The following is a 25,810-nucleotide window of genomic DNA, read 5'->3' on the forward strand; positions in this document are numbered from 1 at the left end:
CACTTCAATGGCTGCCTCCCAGGTTCAAGCAATTCTCCTGCCTCAGCCTCCCAAGTAGCTGGGATTACAGGTGCTTGCCACCATGCCCGTCTGCTTTTTGTATTTTTAGTAGAGATGGAGTTTCACCATGTTGGCCAGGCTGGTCTCCAACTCCTGACCTCAACTGATATCCCCGCCTTGGCCTCCCAAAGTGCTGGGATTACAGGTATGAGCCACTGTGCCCAGTGACCATTTTTAATAAATATATGTATTTGTTCTCAATTACAAAAGGACAACATGCTGCTTGTAAAAAGAACTTGAAGAATCAGGTGTTAGAAAGCAAAGACAAAAGTCTGTTCTCTACATTGCCTCTCACTTCATACATCCTATGGCAACCTGTAGTGTATATTTGTTTATTTTAAATAAAAATTTTTTTAATAAAGGATAGAAAATCTAATGTTTCTGAAATTTGGGATAAAATATGTAAAATAACCAAATTATTTATTGGCCAAGAGATTTCAATGGATGGAAACTGAAAGTTAAAGAAAATCTACTAAGATCTCTGGAACTTTAAGATTTTGAAAAGCAATCCTGGACTGCAAGGATGTTTCATTTCTTGTAGAAATGTCAGTTTGATTTAAAATTGAGGATCTCTGAGGCACTTTAAAATCCAATAATTGAGATTGTAATTTTGATAAAATCTACTCCAATCACTTCAAGATTAAATCTATGTATGCCTCCATGGGTGTGCCCACAGCACCCCAAACTTAATCCATCATAGACCTTATCACATAGTCCCTGATTTATGATGACTTTGACTTTATGATGATGTGAAGCAATGTGCATTTGGTGGAAACTGTACTTTGAATTTTGATCTGTTCCTGGGTTAGCAATATGCAGTACAATACTCTCTGTCGATGTTGGGCAGCAGCAGCAAGCCACAGCTCTCAGCCAGCCATACATCACGCAGGTAAACAACACTCCCCTGTGTACTGTGTGACTGGCGTTTCTCGGACATTGTGTTTTGTGCTTTTGCATCCTGTCATGTTTACAGTATACTCATCTATGCCTCCTGCTTCTGGTGAGAAGAAGAGGAAGGCAATTACTCTTGAGATGAAACTCAAGATAATTGCCCTACATGACGGCAGCAAGCGATTAATGGCCATTGCACAAGAGTTGGGACTTTTCATGATCCATGATGTCAACCATCTTAAAGGATAAGAAGTGAATCAGTGAGGCGGTGAAATAGTCAGCATTAGTTAAATCCACTGTCATCACGAAGAAAAGAGCTTGGCTGATTGATGATACGGAAAAATTACTTGTCATGTGGATGTAAGACCAGATACAGATGGGCATACTACTTACTGATGATGCCAGCTAGGGCAAGAAGTGTTTTTGATTACACTAAAAGAGTGAATGAATGTGTTGATGATCCTGTGTATACACAAGTGTTTATGTCAAGTCATGGCTGATTCTAGTGCTTCAAAAGGCATCATAATTTTCTTAATGTGAAGGTCAGCAGAGAGGCAGCAAGTGCTGATATTGAATGTGTCAAAGCTTTTAGGAAGAGCTGTAGAGGATAATTGTGGATAATAAATACTTCCCAGGACAAATATTTTGTGTCAATAAAGTAAGGTTGCTCTGGAAGCATATGCCAGAGCATACATGCATTTATCAAGAACTTAAGGCTTTCAGACTGTGTAATGCTGCTTTTAGGTGGAAATGTTGCAGGGTTCAAATTAAAGCTTTTCCTAATTTACAACTCAGGGAACCTAAAAACACTGAACAAGTGAGCAAGCATTCACTTCTCATTTATTATCACCATAACAAGAAACCCTGGAGGACCTCAGCATTGTTTGAAGACTGGCTTTTGAACTGTTTTTTATTCCACAGGCAAGAGAATATTGTAAGCAAAAAACCACTTCATTCAATATTTTTTTATTTTTAGAGAGACAGAGTCTTGCTCTGTCACCCAGGCTGGAGTGCAATGACATGATCATAGCTCACTGTAACCTTGAATTCCTGGACTCAAAATGATCCTCCTGGCACAGCCTCCCAAGTAGCTAGGACCACAATACACACCAGCACACTCGACTGATTTTTAAAAAATGTTTTGTAGACTCAAGGTCTTCTACTATGTTGCCCAGGCTGGTCTCAAACTCCTGGCCTCAAACAATCCTCCCACCTCAGCCTCCTAGAGCATTAGGATTACAAGCATGAGCCACTGTACCTGGCCCCATTCAAGATTCTTCTGATCTTAGACAGTGCTTCAGGGCACCCACAGCATATAGGTGACATGCATCCTTATGGAAAGTTATGAATTTGCTGCCAAACACAACCACACTCATTCAACCGGTGGACCAAGGCACAATAGCTGCATTCAAAGCACTCTATTTATGCCAGGCATTTTCTCAGGCTGTTGAAGTGAATGAATCTGGCTGAATGCTCCTAGAGTTTTGGAAAAGTTTTAACATTCTAAATGCTATCCAGAATATCACTGGGGCATGGGAAGAAGTCACACAGCAATGCATGAATGGCATTTGGAAAAAAGTTTTGAAGACCTGTGAACACATTCAAAGCCCTTAGCAAGATTCTGCTGTTGATGAAACAGTAACAAGATACTAGTGCTTGGAGAACAGCTAGAATTGGACGTTGGTGAAGAGAATATTTATGAGCTTCTTGGCATTGAAACTGAAGAGCTTTCCAGTGAGGAGATGATCAAACTGGAGGAAGAAAGAAATTGAGAAAGAGGAAGAAGTTATACCTGAGGCACCAAGAAAGTTAACAGCAAAGAAACTGGCAGAGATATTTGTCACTATCAGCAGTGTCATTCAGAAGTTAAAGGAAAGAGATGTCATTATTCACAGGAGCTGACATGCAGTTCAGGATGCTCTTGCTTGCTATAGAGAAATATATAATGAAAAGGAGAAACAAACTGTGTAGTCCAAACCTGATGTCAGCCAGGTTGGTGGCTCACACCTGTAATCCCAGCACTTTGGGAGGCCAAGGTGGTGGGTGGATCACTTGAGGTCAGGAGTTCAAGACCAGCCTGGCCAACATGGTGAAACCCCGCCTCTACTAAAAATACAAAAATTAGCTGGTTGTGGTGGAGCACGCCTGAGTCCCAGCTACTCGAGAGGCTGAGGCAGGAGAATCTCTTGAACCTGGGAAGTGGAGGTTGTAGTGAGCTGAGATTGCACCACTGCACTCCAGCCTGGGTGAAAGAGCAAGACTCTGTCTCAAAAAAAAAAAAAAAAAAAAAAAAAAAAAAATTAAAATTTAAAAATTTAAAAAAAATACCTTGATGTCTTCCTGAAGAACTCTATGCCTGCTAAACCATTAAAAAGGATTGATGCCCTAGTGCATTTTCTAAACTAATCTCAGGCCTCATCAGAAGAGAAATTAATGACCCTGTTGCAGTAGCATCACCATCATCCAGCAATTAATTTTAGTTAATGCTTCAAACATTCTTCAGGCCCAGTATGCATTCACCTGTGTACATTACTTAATTGTGAGTACCCATACAGCTATCCTGTTTTTCACTTCAGTACAATACTCAGTAAATTACATGAGATATATTCAACAGTTTATTATAAAATGGGCTTTGTGTTAGAAGATGTTGCCCAACTGTAGGCTGGTAGGCTAGGCTAAGCTATGAAGTTTATTTTAATAGGTTAGGTGCATTTTCAGCTTATGATATTTTCAACTTACAATGGGTTCTTGGAATGAACACATCATACGCTAAAGAGCATCCATATTACAATTACAATCACTCTTTGATCTCATGGAGTAGGGACTGTATGTTGTTTACTAGTAGATTTCCAGAGTCTAGTGCATTATATAGCAAATATAGTAAGTGGTCAATAAATGGTTTTGGGAGAAAGAGGATACAGGGTGAGGTACAGCATCTCATCATTCTGAGGAATGCAGTTTCTATTGGGTATACAGTAGTCAGAAAATTATTTCTTTAGGTTATCTTAAATTATCTTCAAATAAAAAAATTTGTTTAGGTTGTTGTCTTTTCCTTAATGATTTTTCTGGAATGCACTGGTCCTCAGTGTTAAAGCTCAGACAGGATTGAGTTCTAACCTTTTTGTATCATTGTTTTAGTTACAAATAAGTGTCCTAGATTAGGGTTTTTGTTGGCCAGTGTCCTGCATTCTGAGGTAACTCCCCAAGTGAAATTTAAGTTCTAAGACTGTGACAAAATTGACTTGTTAGCACTGTTTACACTAACCACTTGATTCTCTACTATGTAATTTCCTTCTGGACTAATTTTACAGTTCTCACCAATCCCAAATTCTTTCCTGAAATTCTTAGAGGAAATATGTGGAAGATTTTTCTGGCAGAGAAAATTTACAAGAAAAAAGTTCTCATCAGTTTTCTTCTCCAGTGATTATAAATAAGCTATTTTAAAGAAGAGTGTAAAAGGCTTTATAGAAGAGATTTAGTAGATTTAATACTCAAAAATTTAATATTCAGAAATCATGGCTCTAGTACATAGGTGCTATGATCTCTATCGTTACACAGATAAGTAGTTATAATTCTGAATACACAGGCTCATGAAAAGTCCTTTGAGAATCAGGATTTTTTTTAAAAATTGGAATCCTGGGCCAGGTGCAGTGGCTCACACCTGTAATCCTACCACTTTGGGAGGCTGAGGCAGGTGGATCACCTGAGGTCAGGAGATTTAGACAGGCCTGGCCAACATGGCGAAACCCTGTCTCTACTAAAAATACAAAAATTAGCCGGGTGTGATGGCACACGCCTGTAATTCCACCTACTCGGGAGGCTGAGATAGGAGAATCAGTTGAACACAGGAGGGGGAGGTTGCAGTGAGCTGAGATCATGTCATTGCACTCCAGCCTGAGTGACAGAGCGAGACTCCGACTCAAAAAAAGAAGAAGCCTGGATAGCACTCGTACTTGCAAGACTATAGTGAACAACTTGAGGAACATTTGCTGCATTTTGTCACGTTATAATTAAAACAGCCTGATTTTCTTTCTTTTAGGACAAAACAAATTTTATTTAGAGATATTTATTCAACATTAAGGGGTAAATAGAGCAAAGAAGGACAAAACACAGGCATTAATATGTTAAAATTGCTAATGTTATATGTTGAATTAATGGATGAATTATTCCATTATGGACATTTGCTAGGGAGATTTAGTTTTCAGTTCTAGTCTTCTATTATTTACCACTATTTCTAAATTTAATTTTTTCATATTTTCAGAAATGTCCTCAATATACTTCGTTTATGCCCAAATAAATCCTAATTCTTCACTTTTTTTGTGACTGACAGAAGATGACCAGTGTTTGCTGGCATATATCTGGAAGCATTTTGGAAGGAATGACAAAAGAAGTAGTTTAGTTTTTTGTTGTTGAAGAGGCATTAAATTAATCTCAATAATTACTTCAGGATAAGGTGATATGATATATGATTTCAGGGAACTGAAAGAGTCTAGGTTTTGCCTCCTCAAATGGAATCTGTCAAGCATTTTCAGCAATGAAGAGCTTTTTGCTGTGCTCCCATAGCAGTTTTTCATAACCCTATTACAGTGGCTGTCACATTAACTTGTAGTTGTTTATACAATCATTACTCCATTCAGCAGGTATTTTCATGAGTGCCTGCCATGTGTCAGGCATGGCCCTTGGTGCTGCAGATAAAGTTGAGAACACAGAGACAAGATTGTTACTCTCTAGACCGGGCACAGTGGCTCACACCTGTAATCCCAGCACTTTGGGAGGCCTAGGTGGGCAGATCACCTAAGGTCAGGAGTTCGAGACCAGTCTGGCCAACATGGTGAAACCCTGTCTCTACTAAAAATACAAAAATTAGCCGGGCATGGTGGTGCGTGCCTGTAATATCAGATACTTGGGAAACTGAGGCAGGAGAATCACTTGAACCCAGGAGGTGGAGGTTGCAGTGAGCTGAGATCAGACCACTGTACTCCAGTCTGGGTGACAGAATGAGACTCCCATCTTAAAAAAAAAAAAAAAAAAAAAAAAGGATCGTTGCTCTCTTGAGGCTTTAGTAGTGAGAGGCCAATAAAAAAGAGAACACCTAACAAGTCATTTGCTTTCAGGTTGAAATAGGAATTAGGAAGATGTTAGAACAGGAGAAGTATGGGACACAGAGTCCTGGGGCAGGGGCAACATTGGATAGGATGGTCAAGAGAGACCCTCTTGAGGAGGCAACATTTGAGCGAGTCCTGAATGATAAGGAGTCGGTGGTACAGAGATTTGATAGAAGGGCATCTCAGGCAGAAGAAATGGCCAGGTGCAAAGTCCACAAGCAGCAATGAAATTGTATTTAAGAATGTATATAAGGAATACACTAGAAAGCCAGTGTGCCTGGAGAGGAAAGAGCGAAAGAAAGAGAAATAGAAGATGAAATAAAGGAGGTAGGCAGAGGCCAGACAAGGCAGAGATTTAATTCTAAGTGATAATGGTGGGATATTGAGTTTTTAGCAAGGGAGTAACAATCTGATTTATGCTTTTAGAAGATCACATTAGCTATTATATGGGGAATGATTGCAGAGGGCAAGAGTAGAAGCTAGGAAACCAGTTAGGAGGCAAAGTAGTCAGGGAGAGATGGTGATGACTTGGATAAGGGTGGAAATGGTAGAAATAAGAACAGATTTGATTGATTTGGAGTTTATTTTGAAAGCAGACTTGATAGTGTAGCAGGACTAACCACAGACAAAACCTCTCAGACACCGAGATAGTGAAGGGAGTGGCTTTAATCAGCTGGGAGCATCAGCAGGCTAGCATCTTAAAATCCGAGCTCGTCAGGTGCTTAACTTTTGTCCCTTTTAAGGGCGCACAACTCTAAGGGGGTCCGCGTGAGAGGGTCGTGATCGATTGAGCAAGCCAGGGAGTACGTGACAGGGGCTGCAAGCACCAGTGGTCACAGTGAAACAGAACAGAAAGGGAGGTTTCACAGTGTCCTTCCATACAATGTCTGGAGTCTATAGATAACGACCAGTTAGATCAGGGGTCGATCTTTAACTACCAGGCTTAGATCAGGCAGGCCCAGGCCTGGTTTTGGATCTGGTTCCTCGGTTTCGGGTCTGGTTCCTAGGCGCCGGGCTACCTGACTTTTGTTTTGCTTTCCTTTCCTTTTTTGAGTACAGACAATATGAGAGGGTCTGTCTCTCTTCTCTCAATAGCACCAGCTGAGGGATTGTATGTTTGAAAGAGAAAATTTGGTTTTTGGCTTGGGCAGCTGGGTCTATGGCGGTACCACTTACTGAGCTAGGGAAAAGTAGGTGAAGGGCTGAGTGTAGGGAGAAAATAATTTCTACCCATCTGCGAAATTGAGATTTTCTTGAGAGAGGGCAAAGTGAGGTTCCAAAAGGTTAAGAACGTGGACACAGGCCCTGCAGATAGAACCAGGACTTCGATACCGGCAGTCTGGCTCTGAAGCTTGCACCCTTGCTTGTTTGGCTTCATGGTTAGAATTACAGACTAGAGTCTAGGAGGAAGGGCATTCAAGGCAAAGGAAGCCATGGCCAAAGGTGTAGAAGCCACCAAAGAGTGAACATTTGGAGCAGCAGTTTAGGACTTGGTGGTAAAGAATTATTTTGTGGGACCTGTTAGGTAGGGTCTTAGAGATATTTAGATTATGTTTTGTTCTTCATCTCCCTAAATTAACATTCAGTCAGTCCTCCTTAGAAGTTTTATTTTTTTCTTATTTTTTAATTTTAATTTTTATTTTCTTGAGATGGAGTCTTGCTCTATCCCCCAGGCTGGAGTGCAGTGCTGCAGTCTTGGCTCACTGCAATCTCTGCCTTCTGGGTTCAAGTGATTCTCCTCCTCAGCCTTAAGAGCTTAAGTTAGAGCTTTTGTCCAGCCTAGACTGTTTGTTAGAAATTTTGATTTGAGGAATGTGAAAATATAGGAATAAAAATCAGTGTTTTTTCTATTGTCTTACTCAACAACAATCAATACAGAAGACTTCTGTGACCTCTAGTCACCAAAATTGAATGTAGATTTCTCCCCACCAGCCATCAATCAGTTAATTCTGCAATGGATACCAGCTGGGCATCCTCTAATTCAATTCGATTCTGACACTATATACCTGAAGATGGCTTCCCACGCTAATCTAAAGAACCTAGTTGTTTTACCTGTGCTTCTGACTGACTATAAATCAGGGTTCCTACTGTCCTCTCCTCAGGTTCTATTAATTTACTAGAGTGGCTCACAGAAAACTCAAGGAAACACATCTACTAGTTTATTATAAAGGATATTACAAAGGATACAGATGGAGATATGCATAAGGCAAAGCATGTGGGAAGGGTGTGGCACTACCATCCGCTCTCTGGGGATGCCACCCCCAGGAGCATCTATATGTTCAACTACCTGGAAGCTCTCCAAACGCAGTCCTTTTGGATTTTTAGGGAAGCTTTATGTAGGAATGATTCATTAAACCTTTGGCCATTGGTGATCAACTTAACTCAGCCTCTCTCCCACTTCCTGGAGAGTGGGTGGTGGAGCTGAAAGTCCCAACCCTCTAATCCTGCCTTGGTCCTTCTAATGAGTAGCCCCTGTCCTGAAGCCACCTAGGAGCTGGCAGCTATCAGTCAACACATTAGCATATAGAAAGACACTTATCACTTTAAAGATTCCAGGGATTTTAAGAGCTCCTGCCAGGAAACGGGGATGTAGACCAAATATATATTTCACAGTATCACAGGAAACATAGCTGCTTTTTTTCTTTTTATCAGATTAAAAAAGAATCCTTGCTGGGTGCGGTGGCTTCTGCCTGTAATCCCAGCTACTTGGGGGGCTGAAGTAGGAGCGTCACTTGAGGCAGGAATTCAAGATGAGCCTGGTCAACATAGCGAGACCTCGTCTCTGAAAAAATCAAATAAAAAACCATCAGCCAGGTTTCGTGGTGCAAGCCTGTAGTCCCAGCTACTCAAGAGGCTGAGGTGAGAGGATCACTTGAGCCCAGGAGTTGGAGGCTACAGTGATCTATGATCATACCTCTACATTCCAGCCTGGGTGACAAAGTGAGACCCCATCTCTAAAAAAAATTTTTTCTTCATTATCTAAATTGTTTTTTCCTTTGAAGTTTTTTTTAGTAAGATAATCCGATGATACATAAATGATCTGGCTGCAAAAATTTTTTTTTTTTTTTTTTTTTGAGATGGAGTTTTTCCTCTTATTGCCCAGGCTGCAGTGCAATGGTGCGATCTCGGCTCACCGCAACCTCCGCCTCCTGGGTTCAAGCAATTCTGCTGCCTCAGCCTCCTGAGTAGCTGGGATTACAGACATGCACCACCACACCCAGCTAATTTTGTATTTTTAGTAGAGACAGAGTTTCTCCGTGTTGGTCAGGCTGGTCTCAAACACCCAACATCAGATGATCTGCCTGCCTTGGCCTCCCAAAGTGCTGGAATTACAGGCGTGAGCTACCGCGCCCGGCCCGCCAAATTGTTTTTTTATTCTTACATTAAATGTACTGTCTTTCCTGGACTTCCTGTTATACAAGCTGACTCATTATTTGAAGAGTCCTTGAGCTTCACCATTTCACAGACCTGACAACATACAGAATTCTTTTCGATTCTTTATATGATAGTTTATTCTCTTTTTCACCTTTTCTGCCTAGATATTCAATTTCTGGACAGAAGTCAGTGGCAACTCAGATGGGATCAAGCTAGTATAATTTGCCATAGAGAATAATCTTTCAGAGGAAGCAAGTTATGTAAATAATTTCTGCTCAATTAGAAACTGAGTATGCACCCAATCTGTACAGTTCTGTTTGTTGTGATGTTTAACACCACACTACACACAGGCACTTGATTTGTGACTTCTGATGTCAATGCATTTCTAGTTTATGAGCTTTACCCATCTCTTATGCTTTGTGACTCTAGGAATCTGCTTTTCAACTATCATACCTCTTTTTTTTTTCACCCCCCAACATCAGATAACTAGATAGGAATGTGAAACTCCTTCACGTAGCTCTTTTTTATTCAGAAAATAAGTTACGTAATAGACTGAAATTGAGTGCCTGTGGCATGTGTACTAAATATAGTGGTAAATATTAAATATCGTATGCTTTGGACACAATACATGCTTGCAGGATTTTCCTTTAAAAAATGCAGGGCAAAGTGCAGTAGGGAAAAAAAGAGGAGGTATAGTTTCAGGGGAGTGCCAGTTATTAATTTATTATCTGTCAGCTCCAAATCTATGGTTCTTTGCCCTGCTTTGTGATTCTGGAGTTGGACTCTGTCAGCATTTCTCCTTTGCCAGCTGTGCAGCTTTAGGCTTTGTCAGTGCAGGACCTGGGGAGACGATGCATGGTGACAGCAGTAGATCGGTACTGTTCTTCCAGTTCTGGTTCACCTTCCTTTATTCAGCCCAGGGGTCCTCGCAGATCAACTTAAGCAGCACTCTCAGACCTTTCTCTCCCCACCTGTAGGCTGTTTCTTAGGTAGCTCCAGCCCAGTCTTCAGGCTGGTTTCCTCCCACCAAGAGGGCTGGTCTAGAGAATAGCTTGGTCCTGTTTACACCTTTGACAAACAGCAGGCCCCTCTTTGGCGCCAGTGCTTGTGTATTTCTCATGTAGCCAATAACCACACCCTCTTTGAAGAGGTCCGAATCTCAGCCTAGATAAATGTTATTAAAGAGCACTGAAATCCAAAAAACAAAATTAAAATAATACATCCCGCCATTACTGAAATTTATTTAGGGCAGAGATCAGTGTACTTTCTCTGTGAAGGGCCAGATAGTAAATATTTTAGGTTTTCTGACCACATATGGTATCTGTTTCATATTCTTTGTTTAAAACAACATTTTGAAAAGATTAAAAAAAGTCTTAGCTCATGGGCCATGGTTTACTGAACCCTGGTTCAGAGTATGAATAAAGTAAAATCTTTTTTCAGCTGGAGAAATCTAAGCTAAAATAGTGAGAAGTCTGAATTTTAGACTTATCATTTAGTGCTGCATAACAAATCTCTCTAAAATTTAGTGGTTTAAGACAACAGTAATAATTTATTAGCTCTCACAGTTTCTGTGGGGCAGGAATTTGGAAGCAGATTGCCTAGGCGGTACCAGCTCAATGTCTCGAATGAGATTGTGGGTGCTGGTTAAAGTGGTGATGATTTTTTAGTTTTTAAATTTTTTATCTCTTTTATGTCTTGTGTCATTGCCAGTTTTTTTGGTTTGTTTGTTTTAGGCAGAGTCTCACACTGTTGCCCATTCTGGAGTGCAATGGTGCGATCTCAACTCTCTGCAACCTCCACCTCCTGGTTCAAGCTATTCTCTTGCATCAGCCTCCCGAGTAGCTGGGACTACAGATGTGTACCACCATGCCTGGCTTATTTTTGTATTTTTAGTAGAGACAGAGTTTTGCCATGTTGGCCAGGCTGATCTCAAACTCCTGACCTCCAGTGATCCACCTGCCTCGGCCTGCCAAAGTGTTGGAATTACAGACGTGAGCCACTGCATCTGCCCTGTCATTGCCAATTTTTATGTCAGCACTATCTTGATAGGTATCAGGGTGGAATGGCCAAGTGAATATCAAGTCCTGAGGCTGATATGTCAAAATAATGACTATGAAACTACAATATCCGTAAGGTGTGAGGTTAGAAAGTAGAGATGTAAGGAGGTGACATATGATAGAAATACATACATTGTATTATAGGAAGGGATCCAAAATGAAATGTATGACTATAAATTTATAACATTAGACGCGACAGAAGTGAAGAAATACCTATTGAAAAAATAAAATTTAAACCATTCCAGTTTTCAGATGAAGTCTTTTGTTTTGCATGTTTGCATGTATTTGGATAGAACATAATATTTTATAATGAATTCTTTTTTTTTTTTTTTTTTGAGATGAAGTCTCACTCTGTCACCCAGGCTGGAGACGAGTGGCGCAATCTTGGCTCACTGCAAGCTCTGCCTCCCGGCTTCATGCCATTCTCCTGTCTCAGCCTCCTGAGTAGCTGGGACTACAGGTGCGCACCACCATGCTCAGCTAATTTTTTGTGTGTTTTTAGTAGAGACGGGGTTTCACACTGGTAGCCAGGATGGTGTCAATCTCCTGACCTTGTGATCTGCAGGCCTTGACCTCCCAAAGTGCTAGGATTACAGGCGTGAGCCACCATGCCCAGCCTTTAATGAATTTTTAAATGAAACTATAACTACATCACTAAATATGCCCGAAGTAGAATAAATGTAAAGCATACTATGTGTTGATTTGCACGACTTGAATACAGTTGCCAACTGTGCTACCCCATGTGGCTCTCAAGCCTTCTATCATCTCAGACACTCAGGCATCAAAGCAAGGAAGACAACTTTGTTAGCACCATCTGGCTAGACTGCCATGTAGATTCTCTTCCTTTGAGACCATGCTTGACAATAATTGGCTTAGGTTAGGAAAAAAATTGGTGTATGTTCTTATCTAATTGACACCCCCGCCCCATGTACAGCTTTTCTTCCTAAATTATTTCTTTCTCTGGCTCTATTACACTTTATTTATTCTTTTTATTATCACACTTACTTTCATTGTATTATTCCTGTCCTAACTCTATTATTATAAAGAAATCTCACCAAGGAGAATTTAAATCTCATTTCAGAGGTCCAGTCCAGATTTAGCTGAGAATTCTGAAGAATAACATTCATACAGAAAATATATAGTCCATAAGTTTAATGAGTGATCATGCCATGCAGTTAGAATCCAGACAAAAAACAGAATGCTGTTGGCAACTTAGAAGTGTCTCCATGCTCTGTTTTAGTCACTACCTAAGCCCTGCAGTATTGTGACTTCCAACACTGTAGATTACTGTTGCCTCTTTTTCAAATTTATATGAATAGAGTCTTACAACATACACTCTTTTGTATCTGTCTTTTTTGCTTAACTTTATGTTTGTGAGATTCAACCATGTTGTTGTATTGTTACTGTATTCCATCTGATGAAGATGCCATTATTTATTGTGTGGTAGGAGTTATTAAATTATTTTAGGCAGATAGAGAGGAAAAGGAGTCCTTGGGACGTTTCATTTTTAAATCAGCTCTTTTTAAATTATTATACTTTAAGTTCTGGGATACATGTGCGAACATGCAGGTTTGTTACGTAGGTATATACACGTGCCATGGTGGTTTGCTGCACCCATCAAGCCGTCATCTACATTAGGTATTTCTCCTAATGCTCTCTCCCCTAACCCCCGTTACCCCCTGATAGGCACCGATGTGTGATGTTCCCCTCCTTGTGTCCGTGGGTTCTCATTATTCAACTCCTACTTAGGAGTTAGAACATGCAGTGTTTGGTTTTCTGTTCCTGTGTTAATTTGCTGAGAATGATGGCTTCTAGCTTCATCTATGTCCCTGCAAAGGACATGAACTCATCCTTTTTTATGGCTGCATAGTATTCCATGGTATATATGTGCCACATATTCTTTATCCAGTCTATCATTGATGGACATGTGGGTTGGTTCCAAGTCTTTGCTATCGTGAACAGTGCTGCAATAAACATACGTGTGCGTGTGTCATTATAGCAGAATGATTTGTAATCCTTTGGATATATACTCAGCACTTAGAGCCAGGGCAGCAAACCTTTAATATGCAAATGCCAGCCATTGGAAACTGGGTCCACCCAAACGTGGAAATTCTCACAGCCTTCTTGCCCTTGCCCCACATGTTCCTGACAACATGGGCACCCCCACATATCCATGTGTGTAAAACATCATGGTGCACTGCATTTGTATATTAAAAGGCTAGGGTGGGAGGACCAGCCTTTTTGCAGGCTACATAAATGACATGCCTGGTCAAACCAATCCCCTGTGTCCTATGCAAATCAGACACCACCTTCTTCAGCCTCTATATATACCTGGCTAGTTTCTGCCCCACTTGGGGTCTTCTCTTTCGGCTTTGGAGTCTCCCTCCCTCTGTCTCTGTACAAGGGAGCTTCTTCCTTTTTTCTTCTCCCTTCCTTCTTGCTTCTTAACTCTCTGCTCCTTAAAACCACTCCACGTGTGTCCGTGTGTTCTCATCTAATTCAAGGTGAAACAAAAGCCCTGGTATTTCTCCACTCATCCGAGCCGTATCATTTGTACTGATGATGAAGATTTGTGTAGTTCCAGTTTTTGCTTATTATGAAAAATGCGGCTCTAAACTTTATGTTTGCCTTTTAAGAACATATGCAATTGATTATTTTGGTTTACAACTAGGAGTAGAATTTCTGGGTCATTAGGTATATGTGTCTTGAGAGATACTGCCAGTTTTCCAAAGTGTGGTTGTCACTCCCTACAGTAGTGTACAAAAGTTTCATTTTGAACATAGACTCTTAGTCTCAATCTAATTCCGGGACTGGGAATCTAATTGACCCAGCTTGGAGCAGGTGTCTGGTCAATTACAGTGAGAGGATTAAAGGTCACATAGTACAGACATGGTTTTGGGAGGCCCACCACTGCTACACTCTAGGTGGAAGTAGAGGCAATTTCTAAAACATTGGAGATTGTATGAACTGGGTAGATACCCTAAAAGGTTTCAATCACATATATACAAATTAGATGCACAAGGAGAGGCTCTGGCCTGGAGATACAGCTTCAAGCCATCAGCAAGGTAATGTAGTTGAAGCAATGTGACTAGATGAGATTGCCCAAGGATACTGCTTAGAGTGAGATAAGAGAGGGTAGCCTCTGGTAGAACTCTGGAAAACACCAACATTTAAAGGATGACAAGAAGAGGAATCTCTAAAGTAAACTGAGAAGGTATAATCAGAAATCCAAGGGAATGTGATGTCATGAAAATTAAGAAAGAGAATGGCCGGATGCAGTGGCTCACACCTGTAATCCAAGCATTTTAGGAGGCCGAGGCAGGCAGCTCACCTGAGGTCAGGAGTTCGAGACCAGCCTGGCCAACATGGTACAAAAGGCAGTATTTGTGAAGTGTGATAAAGTGAAGCACAATAAAATGAGGTATGCCTGTATTTTCAGGCATTATGTACTGCCATTTCATTTATCAGTTCTCTGTGTATTCAAACCTCCTGTGAAGGAATCTCTGCATTTTGTATTCACTACAACAGAGGGCATAGCAACTTAGAGTTCTGTGCTTTAGAAATTCAGACGTGTTACCTTCATGTAGTTCCCGTTTGTTTCCCAGTTTGGAATTACTACCTTTGTCATGCAAAGATGTTCAAGTACTTCTGCATTATATAAAAGTTGTGACTATAAATAGATGTATTCATTTAAATAGTATGTGTCTGTATACAAAATTCTATGGTCTAGATGCGTGTCTAAAGAAACTATCTTTGGCTCAGGAAAATAGATAATTGTATTGATTTCACAAAATATTGCGACTGCATTTTTGGAGTTGTTTTTAGACCTTGAAACATTATTTTGAAGATCTTTAGTGGTAATAAGAATCTTTTCAAGGGGCATTTGATAATTTTTAACAAGCAAATATTACAAACCAAGTCTGTTGCTTTTTCTTACCCGGGTTTCAGCTTGTGTCTTAAAACTTTTTAAAGTAAATTACATGATCTAATGATATCTGTAGAATACGACTGAGTGAGCCCTGAAACAGGAAGAATAATGGAGTTCTCACTCGTGGATATGGAAAGGGCAAATTGTAGCACCATATTATTTTCAAAAGCCTCATACTGAGATTAGCGTCAGATGTGGTGCTTCTGTAGCAGAGTAATTAAAGTTGTCCCTAAAAGGCTTATATTTAGAAGTAATTGTTTTTATTTATTTTTCTGTGTCAGTGTATTAGCTGTTGCTTTTCAACTAAGAAATCTAAACTGATAACCCTCTGATTTATAGTCATTATGCAAATTATGATAGTCCCTGCTGTTGTCCATTATATATCAGTATTTTTTCTTCACTCCAGTTAAAAAGTTGTTTCCTTTTTGAAGTCAGGCTGCTGCATCTTTTTTATTTTCTGCTTGAGCTCAACTTCTCTTTAGGCTATGTTTTCTACTTCTTGATACTTGACATTTTCCTAGTGCTTCTAGAATGGGAGGTTGGATCACAAAAAGCTGCTATTTCTACTTTAAAGAGATAAAGTCTGAAAATTTTTTTTTAACTGAATGTTCTTTTTGTCACACTCCCTGACACATTGTTTTTTGGTTAAATGATATGTAGTAGAGTTATTGATATACAATACTCTCAGCTAGATTTTTTTTTTTTTTTTTTTTTTTTTTTGAGTCGGAGTCTCCCACCATCGCCTGGGCTGAAGCGCAATGGCATGATTTTTTGTGTTTTTAGTAGAGACAGGGTTTCACTGTGTTGGCCAGGCTTGTCTCAAACTCCTGACCTTGTGATCTGCCCGCCTCAGCCTCTCAAAGTGCTGCAATTACAGGCGTGAGCCACCCACCGCACCTGGCCACTCTCAGCTAGATTTTAATATGGGAAACAACTTACTATTTTTTTAACATCCAAGAGAAACAGTATTATTCAAACTTGACTGAGTAAGTCAGATTTATTTTATTTTATTTTTGAGACGGATTCTCCCTCTGTCGCCCAGGCTGGAGTAGAATGGCGCAATCTCCACTCACGGCAAATTCCACCTCCCAGGTTCAAGCAATTCTCCTGCCTCAGCCTCCTGAGTAGCTGGGATTACAGATGCACACTACCACACTCAGCTAATTTTTGTATTTTCAGTAGGGATGGGGTTTCACCATGTTAGCCAGGCTGGTCTCGAACTCCAGACCTCAAGTGATCCATCCGTCTCAGTCTCCCAAAGTGCTGGGGTTACAGGAATGAGCCACCGCGCCCAGCTTTATTTTACTTTTTTTTTTTTTTTTTATTATTTATATTTTTGAGATGGAGTTTCACTCTTGTCGCCCAGGCTGGAGTGCAATGATGCAATCTCGGCTCACTGCAACCTCCACCTCCCATGTTCGTGCGATTCTTCTGCCTCAGCCTCCTGAGTAGCTGGGATTACAGGCATGCACCACCATGCCCATCTAATTTTTTATTTTTAGTAGAGATGGGATTTCACCATGTTGGCCAGGCTGGTCTCAAACTCCTGACCTCAGTTTATCTGCCCACCTCAGCCTCCCAAAGTGCTGGGATTACAGGCATGAGCCACCGCGCCTGGCCCAGATTTATTTTATAAAGAACTGATGAATGTTTTTAAGCCATCCAGTCTGTAGAACATTGTTATGGCAGCCCTAGGAAACATACAAACATAAAGCTGTAAAACATGTTGGAAAATAAACTATTCGCCATAAGATATTTTAAACAAATTTGTGTTAAAATGAGTGAAAAAATGTTAAACAAGATTTGGGGGAGCCTCTCTGAACCTACTCTGGTTCGGAGGCTGCCCGATTAAAAAAAAATTAAGTATATTCAGCAGATTCTTAGAAAATGTGAAGGTCTTTGTCATGTTCAGTAGAGGGGCAAAGATAAATCGAGACTTTGTTAGAAAAGTTATAGTTAAATATGTGTGTATGTTAGTATAGTTTAGTTAGTATAGTATGTGTATATTTTCTAAAGTGGTAGAAAAATAAATAGAACAGATTTTTTCAAGGAAAGTAGTAAAAGGAGAAAAAACTATATAAAACAAAACTAAAAATATGAAGGAAATAAATGTAATAAAAGTCATTGTGAAAAACTTGGTGGAAAATAGAGAAGACAAAAAACAAGCAGCCACAATCCCACTAACTCCTGACTTTTTATGCCGGTCTGTCTATAGATAGATATGCCCACATTGTCATAGTCAACTAAAAGCTGATTGCTAACATTTTCTAAACATTTACCCACCTCATACGAAACTTTTCATAAACAAAATAATTTAAATAGCTCTATCACATCTTGTCCTATGGATCTAAGAGAATTTACTATTTACCTATGGTTGGTCATTTCCATTTTATATACTATTTCCAACTTCATTTTTCCTCATTAGAAAGGAACACATTCTCATTTTAGAAAATGTGTAAATCACAGGCATGCAAAAAGGAGACAATAAATCACCAATCATGCTATCATCTAAATTATTAAAGTTAACATTGATGTATACTTTGCGGTTTATTTTCTATGCATTGTATGCAGTTTTTCACCATTACATCTAAATGGCTTCTGAACACCTTTACACATAAATCTTTGTTTGCATTTTTATTTCTTTAGGATACATTGTGGAATGATATCATAAAGTATGAATAACTTTAGGATCCTGATAATGTATTATCAAACTTCTTTGGGGAATTTTTTTTCATGTTGTTTTTCTCAACATAATCCCAGGTTAGAAGTAGTCTGAACCTAAACAAGCAAATCTTTATAAGGTTTGGAATCAAACAATAATACACACTTCGGCATTCCTGGAGCAACAAGCCTCCCTCTTGATACTCACACCCGCACATGTCTAACTTCGCTGGGATGGTCCCCAGGTACCTCAAACTCAGCATTTTTTTAGCTGAGCTCTTTCTTATTCCTCTGTAGACCCGATTCTCTCCTTTATTCTTTTTCTTGATAAACTGGTTCCATTACCAATCACTAGAACTGGAAGGCTAAGAGTTGTCCTAAATTAATATTCCTTAAAATCAACTGGTAGTGGTTGTACCAGTAGTTACAACTGAACTGTCACTAAGACCCACTGGTTGTACTTCATACAGACCTCTCAGATTCATCCTATCCTCTCCCTTCCATCACCACTGCCCTACTTCAGATTCTTACCATTTTCCCTAGATTATCTTAACAGTTTCCTAACTGGCTTCCCCCACCAACCCATTCCAGATCTAAATCTATTCCTATCTTCTAAAATCAAGTAAGTCAAACTACTTCTAGATGTAAAGACTTCTATCGCAAAGAGAAACATTAAAAAAGAAAAAACAAAACAAAAAACAAAAAGAACTTCCCACGAGTTGATTCATATCCTCTTCTCCAGCCTCACCTTATCATCTGCAGCACCACCCACCTCCCAACCCTCTATTTCAGACATTCTGAACCCATCACAGTTTCTTGAAAGTGGCATGCTGTTGCATGCTTCCTTGCTTTTACACTTTCTCTATTCACTGCATAGAGAGCCCTAGTCACTGTACCCACTGTGCATGCTCTTACCACTATCATCTTCCCACCATAAAATCTGTAGACTCGATCTGTACCTATCATCTCTCCCTTTCCTCCTGCAGTACAGCGGTCTTCCTCCCCAAAGGCTAGTCCTCCCGCTCAGATGCTTTCCATCTTGTGTCCCTCAAGCTTTCTCAAACAAACAGATGTTTTTCCTTTACTCCTTCAGTTGTCACTCTCTCACTACCTCTCATGCTATACAAGTACATACATCAGCATGCAGATATACTCTGATGTCTCTCAGCTTAAGTCCCAAACCCTCCAATAACCACATAGCCTTCCAGCTACTGCCCTATTCATGTGCTCCCCTTAGCTGAACTTTTCTGTTTATCTAGAGTAGCTGTCTTCTCATCATCACTTCCCACTCACTCTTCAGCATACCACCACCTGGTTTCTCTCTCCAGCCCCTCAGCTTTCTAGCTCAGACCTTTCCTGAGGTCCAGAGTAGAATATGAAGATACTTGACTAACATCTACCCTTATGTAATCATAGACATGGGAAACTAAATTGATCTAGAACAAAACTCTTGATTTTCCCATGAAACGGCTTCCTCTGGTCTCCTCTTCCCCATGCAGTAACTGACTCACCATCTCCGTAGTTGCTGAAGTCACACCCAGGAGTTGTTCTTGACTCCACTAAGCTATCAGTTTTACCTGCATACTTTTATCTGCTTCTCTCCGTTTTTATTGTTAGTGCTCTGGGCCAGGTCACCATCATCTATTGTGCCAACTTCTAAACTGGTTTCCACCCTTGCCCTCTAGGCTGCCCTTTTTAAAGCAGCAAAAGTGATTTTAAAATGTAAATAGAATCACTCCATTCTTCTACTTAAAACCTTTCAATGAATCCTTATTACACTTTAACAAAATAAAAACTTGTGGCCAATGAGATGCTGCATGACTTAGACGCTACTTCTCATACCAGTCTCATCTCATCTCCCCTCTCTTCTTACTTACCTTACTCTGGTCCTACTGGTCCTCCCTCAATTCCTAGAACATGACAAGTTTCTTAGACCTCAGGACACAGCACATGGTATTCTCTCCGGAATGTTCTCTCCCTCTCTCTATATCTAAGTGTTTTACATGTGGTATCTTATTTAATCTTCTCAGCAACTATGAGTCAAACACTACTGTTTCTCATATTTTTTCATTAAAATGTATTTATGTATCAATTTATAAAAAAAAAACAAAACCTTGGCATTGATAGAAGAAGTAACTATAGAACAAGAGCTGGCAAATAACAGCATGTGGGGCAAAGCTCCCCACTGTTTTTTAATAGACCATTTTTTACAGCAGTTTTAATTTCATAGCAAAACCACGCAGAAAGCTCTAAGAGTTTCCATATACTGTCTGTCTACGTCCACTCCCTTAACCTCTGGTGTTATCAATATTTTGCACCAGAGTGGTACATTTATTACAACCTATAAAACTTCACTGGTACGCCATTATCCCCCAAAGTCCATAGTTTACATTAGGATTCGCTCTTGGTGTTGTACATTCTACGGAGTTGGACAAATATATAGTGACGTGTCTACATTATAGTGTCATACAAGAGAGTTTCACTGCCCTAAAAATCCTCTGTGCTCTGTTCATCCCTGTGTTTCCCATAACTCCTGGCAACCACTAATCCTTTCACTGTCTCCACAGTTCTGCCTTCTGCAAAATGTCATGTAGTCGGAATCACACAGTCTGATTCTTTTCAGATTGGCTTCTTTCACTTACTAATATGCATTTAAGGTTCCTCTATGTCTTTTCATGGCTTGATAACTCATTTCGTTTTAGTGCTGAATAATATTCCATTATTTAGATGTACCATTGTTTATTTATTCATTCGCCTACTAAGAAGAACATATTGCCTGCTTCCAAGTTTTGGCAATTATAAACAAAGCCATTATAAACATCCATGTGCAGTTTATTTACTGTATTTTAATTGCTAGAATACTGAAATGCAGGGACCACATGGAGATTAAGTAATCTAAGGTCACACCGATAATAAGTGACCACAGTCTAGTATTAATAGTTAGGAGCCCCTACCCTTTTAAATGTGCCACTGAACCATCACCTTATGGTAAAAGGGATGTAGAACTGCACCTGGCCCACATAATTGTGTGTCTGCATCTGTTGGGACAGCGTAAGGAAGAGGTGCTGGGCAGATGGAAATAGTAGCTGTTAAAACCAGCTTCACACTATTGAAAACCATGTAAAACAAGGCTTCCAGGCGTAAGTGATCTGAACTAGAGGAAAAAGTACTAGGTATTTCCCTTACAAACAGATCTTAAGAAACTGCATTCATATAATGATGTTGAAAAAGTTTATTAATTATAAATAATGTATTTTTAAGGCAATATACCCAAATATTTCCTTCTTTTTTCTAACAGACCACAGTAGGACAGGAAAATTAGTCTAACATCTTTTCTCTGGGTTGTAGTCCTTCATTATCTGCTTTCAAAACCAGTGTCCTGTCAAAAGGAATGGAAGGAAGGAGAGAAAGGAGGAGGAAAATACATGTATACAAGAATATAATTTCAGACGTCCTGCTGAGATTAGTTCTGAAGGGACGACTGACTTAAATGCGTAGTTCTTAGAAGGAATGTAAATGCAGCCTAGCTGAGAGGGAGCTGGTTGAGAAGTTACAGTAGGTGGAAGTTATTGTTGGCTACTAGCCAAATATTGTGTGTATTACTTTTGTTTCTGTTCTGTATTAGCCAAATGCCATTCGTATCCTGTTTCTGTTCTGTTTCAGTCATGTTGTGGATTAACTACTCTTCTTGGACTATCCAAACCAGAAGAAAAAATTTATTTTCACAGTGATGATTCATGTAGTACCTGAGACTGAAATATTAATTAAGATAACTGCCTAGTCTGTGCTACCAAATGCAGTTTTTGTTAGGGAGATACATAGATCTAGAGGCAAGTAAGAGTTCATCAAAAGAGAGCTCCTATATAGCAGTGTGATTTTTTTTTTTTTTTTTTTTTTGTACAGAGAAGCAAAAAAAAAAAAAAAATCATTGAAGCTTGAAGCTCAGTGTGAGGTTCTACAAGAGATCATGATGCACCACAGGATGTAGAACTAATGAACCCAAAGACAAGCTTCAAAGCAAAACAGCTATGTAGCTGAGGAGTGTACAAAGCAGCCTAACCCCAAAAGCACCATTTTTCTTGCCTCACACAAGAATTTCTTGTTTCTGTGGAGTGCAAAAGTACTCTATATTAAGTGACACAGAAAACAACATTTAAAATGATGGAGTTTGTATTCATTTCACATTTCTATTCATTTTACATGTGGTATCTTATTTAATCTTCTCACACTGATAATAAGTGACACATATGCATATATTTTATGCATATATTTTACCAATTTCCTTGTTCAGAATTTCTCATGCATTCTTATTCCTTGTTCCTGTTACATTTTGTTCACTACAGCTTAGAGTAGTGCCTTCAATGAAAGCCTATGAGTAGTTAAACTCTCAGTCTGTGTTATAAATCCAACAACTTCTGTCCTTCTGAGAGTTTAATCTGTTTACATTTATTGTGATTTCAGACAAATGTGGATATCTGTGTACCACCTTACTCTGTGCATTCTGTTCATCCTGATTTTCCTTTGCTCATTTTCTTTCTCCTTTCTTGTCTTCTCATAATTTGGCTAAATTTTTTTTATATTCTTTTATCTCTATTGGTTTGGAAGTACACACTTTGTTTCTCTCTTCATTTAATTTTACATCCTGTGGTGTGTAAGCTTTCTTTGATTTCCTTTTTCCTACAAAATGCTTTCAGTAAATGTGTTTTAGTCTCTCAGTCTCAGTTTTGTTCAAAATGGTAGCTTATCTGGCTATAGAATTCAAGGTTGGTTGTTATTTCCTCTCAGAACTTTGAAGATATTCCTTTGCCTCTAATCTCTATTAATTCACCTTATGTAAATTTAATTGTTTTCCTTTGTAGGCAACCTCTTTTTTTTCAGGTGTTGTAAGAATTTTTTGTTTCTGGGGTTCTGCAGTTTCATCACATTGTGTCAAGGACAGAGTTAATTTCATTTTTCCTGCTTTGGACCCATTTATTTATTATGATTTTTTAAAATAAAAATAGAAATACAGTTTCATCTTGTTGCCCAGGCTAGTCTTGAACCCCTGGGCTCAAGTAATCTTCCCACCTCAGCCTTCCAAAGTGTTGGGATTACACGCATGAGCCACTGTGTCCAGCTAGGACTCATACTTCTTAAATCTAAGGATTCATCCTGAGAATCCTTAGATTTGAGAAGTCGGGGGCCTGATTTGGGGAATCTGAACCCAGGTGTGGTATAGAGGGGCAGCCCAGCTAACTGGATTAAATGAAAAAGCAACAGATTTGGTTCATACCATTTGTTTGTTCAAAACTATTAAATCCCCTTTGATACAAAATGGTAGGCTTCCCAAGATGGGTTTGAGGTGAGGTGTAAACAAAACGAAGACCTGAGTTTTGGTGAGTCATTCTTGAAATTCAGCTCTGCATGTGTGATGGGTTTGTGTAAGATTCTCAGAATTTTAATAATAACCCTCTAAAAAGGGTTGTTGCAGGGTATGGCAGTTTCTCTTTTAAGCTTTACTAACATGTCTGAGGATTGTCAATATTCTTGGGGTTTCTAAATAAAAACTTGTACAGGAGTTTCTTTGCTTTAAAAAAATTTTTTATTTTCAATTTCCCAAGTAACCATAGTTTCCTACTGGCATGCAAAAAAGGTTTAATATTTGACCCTTTGTTATTAATCACTTATCTCTGTACATGGTAATTTTGATGTTTTTCTAAACCTATTGTTTTTGAATTATTAATTTTTTTACCCTGGCCTACCAGTCTCTCAGAATTGTATGATTTCGAAACAGTCTCAAACATACAGAAAGTTGTGGCCACAGTAGGAAGACTATTTTGTTTGTGAACTATTTGAGAATACATTGCGAATCTGATGCCAGTTTCCCTGAAACATAAGAACATTCTCCAACTTAACGACAAACAACCATCAAAATCGGAAAATTAATGTTAATACATTACCACCATCTAATTTTTAGACCTCATTAAAATCTTACCAATTTTTCCAATAATGTTCTTTATTGGCAGAAGTTCAGAATCACAGTTTAATTTAGTTGTCATGTCTCCTCCACTCTGGATCAGTACAACATTCTTTGACATTCATGATTTGACTCTTTTAAAGATTACAGTTATTTTGTAGAATGCCTCTGGGTTTGTCTGGTATTTCCTTGTGATTTGCTTCGGATTATATAGCATCTTTGTTGGAAATATATCAAAAGTGTCCCATGTATTCTCATTGCATGATTTCAACTTGCCCCATTACTGATAATATTACTTTTGATCATTTAAGATGGTATCTGCCAGGCTTCTTCCCTTTGAAGTTATTATTTTTCCTTTGAATTGATGCTTTTGTGCGAAGGCATTCTCATTCCTTATTAAACTTTAAATTTATTCACTTAATTATGTCAGAATACACTCATGGTTTCCTATCTTCTTCAATGTATTATAATTTATTACTATCATTATTTAATGCTAAAAATTGTTCCAGATTTGACCATAGGGATGCCCTTTGACCTGCCTTCTGGGTTCTTTTGATAAGTCTCCCATCATCCATTGAGTACTTCCTTGCTTTCTAGTACAGCGAGATGCTCTAGGTTCATTTTGTCCTTATCCATGCCCAGCCCTAGAATTAGCCATTTCTCCAAGGAGCCTTGCTTCCTCTTAGGTAAGCATAGTATTTGGTGCCAAGATCTAGATGCTAGATGTTTATTATTATGAGTGTCACTGCTCATAGGCTCTCTCAGAAAGAGAGAATATATGTATACATATATATGTCAGTATAAAAACATACATGTAAAATTTACATTTCTATACTTATATACACACGTACATTAAACATCTGCATCTTTTAAAATTTTTATATTTAATTTTATTTAATTATATTTCTTTATAATTTTACATATTAAAAACCATGAATTCACACCAGTACTTCCAGCTCCAATCTAACACTACAGGGTTTATTCTAGTCCCTTTCCATAATTGTAGTTCCATGCTTGGAGAGGATAAATCTGGCTTCCATTATTCTTGATATATTTTTTTTCTTCTGCATGTGACAGTCTCTCATATCCACTACCACTCCTTCCCCTGCAGACATGGCTTTCTTACCCTAGTTGGGCTCCAACTTTTTTTTTGAGCCTGTTTCCCATGCAGAGGCCCTTTTCATCCCATTTGGGTTATGATACCCACACTAATTGCCCTCCACTGTTTATAAACCCTCCTCACCACCCTTCTGTAGGCCAGAAGTTAAAGTTCAAGGTGTTGGCTCAGTTGTTTTCTTCTGAAACCTTCTCCTTGGCTTGTACATGGCTGTTTTGTACATGGTTGTCTTCTCCCTGTGTCCTCACACAGTCTTTCCTCTGGGTGTGCATGTCTGTTCAAATCACCTCTTCTTGTAAAAACACCAGTTATGTCGGATTGGGGCCTACACTAATGATCTCATTTTAACTTAATAACCTCTTTAAAGTATAGTCACATTCTGAGGTACTAGTCTTAATGTAAAAGATGATGTTGTGTTGACATTTATTGCCTATGTTGTGTTTAATACTAAAATATGTATTTGAATGTTTTGTTTCACTTATTGATGAGATTCTTTTAATTTTGAGCATAATGGAGCCTCATTTGGGTCAGTGGCATCTTTATTTTTTGAAACAGTGAACACACTTTTAACCACTGATTTATTATTTTAATAGTGTACCCTCAAATCCTGAAAAATTTAAAAATGCAGTTTATAAAAGAATTATTCTTTGCACAATTACT

General features: G+C 39.0%; 1 protein-coding gene across 1 annotated transcript in view; it reads left to right on the forward strand.

Annotated features, from left to right (window-relative positions):
- MCUB (mitochondrial calcium uniporter dominant negative subunit beta) overlaps nt 1-25,810 on the forward strand; it is a 112,856-nt gene that overhangs the window by 54,917 nt on the left and 32,129 nt on the right. The gene's annotated exons all lie outside the window — the stretch shown is intronic.

Source organism: Chlorocebus sabaeus, chromosome 7, assembly GCF_047675955.1.
Source record: "Chlorocebus sabaeus isolate Y175 chromosome 7, mChlSab1.0.hap1, whole genome shotgun sequence".
Taxonomy (NCBI): domain Eukaryota; kingdom Metazoa; phylum Chordata; class Mammalia; order Primates; family Cercopithecidae; genus Chlorocebus; species Chlorocebus sabaeus.